The sequence below is a fragment of the Rhamphochromis longiceps genome, linkage group LG20, assembly GCF_057381845.1.
Source record: "Rhamphochromis longiceps isolate RC_006_pf linkage group LG20, R_longiceps_female_GT1.1, whole genome shotgun sequence".
In the NCBI taxonomy this organism is placed as follows: Eukaryota; Metazoa; Chordata; class Actinopteri; order Cichliformes; family Cichlidae; genus Rhamphochromis; species Rhamphochromis longiceps.
Genome location: NC_140576.1, coordinates 9,904,513 through 9,905,617, shown reverse-complemented (window position 1 = coordinate 9,905,617; position 1,105 = coordinate 9,904,513). Strand labels below are relative to the sequence as shown.

General features: G+C 40.4%; 1 non-coding gene across 1 annotated transcript; it reads left to right on the top strand.

Annotated features, from left to right (window-relative positions):
* The first annotated feature begins 700 nt into the window (after window positions 1–700).
* Window positions 701–806, top strand: LOC146644948 (U6 spliceosomal RNA). The gene has a single exon (XR_014909189.1). It is a non-coding gene; the product is annotated as a U6 spliceosomal RNA (small nuclear RNA).
* The last annotated feature ends 299 nt before the right edge of the window (window positions 807–1,105 follow it).

The following is a 1,105-nucleotide window of genomic DNA, read 5'->3' as shown; positions in this document are numbered from 1 at the left end:
TGGACAATGACTGTTTTCTGCAGTTACAACCAGTAATATGAAGAGATGGATCTTTGTCACCAGCTACATTTTGTAAGTGCTGCTGAGCTGTGTTTATCCTCGTGGATAATGATGACATCATAGTCTAGCATATATGCAGCTCTCCAATTTTTGTCACTTTTTCAGTGAAGTGTTTGATTACTTGAAGTCTGAACAAGATGAGGAGCTGCACTTGATACAATGAATGCATACAGCTCTTGGTTTCTTCCTTCTTTTGTTGTTTAAGAAATTGAAGACTACTCTGTCCTTGCTTTTTAAGTATGACTATAAAGACAGGTGACAATTGAATGGAATTTCCAATAGAATAAGGTGTTGGGTCACTTTGTGCTGTGAAAACAGCTTCAATGTGCTGCTCTTCTTCTTCTTCGTCTTCATCTTCGTCTTCGTCTTCTTCTCCTCCTCCTCCTCCTCCTCACCCTAGCAACCTCCTCTGTTACACCAGCCCTGTGAATGTAATCCTTCATTACATCCATGAATCTTCACTGTGGTCTTCCTCTTTTCCTCATTCCTGGAAGCTCAAACTCCCAGCAAAAATCTCAGCATCCTAAGCTCCTAAAGTCTGTTGAATACTACTGAAAAAGCCATACTGCAGCCATACCACACATCATTCACATAATGTTTATGCTTGTCAAACCATTCAGTGACGCCTCATGCACTATGGATGTTACTTCGGTAGCACATATACTAAAATTGGAACGATACAGAGAAGATTAGCATGGCCCCTGCGCAAGGATGACACGCAAATTCGTGAAGGGTTCACACCGATCAGAATGTGCTGGGTATCCGGAACAGCTTTGTATTACTGTGATCTTTCCATGTCAGAGGGTGTGTTTACCCACACCACGCCAGCAAAGCACCCTTAAAAACGAGGCACCTACTTTTACCACTATAGGGGTGAAGGTTTCAGCCCTGCATGTCTTCAGGCCTATTAGATAACAGAATTAGATTGGAATTGGTTTCAGAGTCTTTTTGAGTTAGAAGTCCTTTTTAAAACCATTTTGTGAAGAAATAAAATTAAATAAACATCCATTATCAGTTCATAGGCTTTTTGTATCTTTTTAATCTT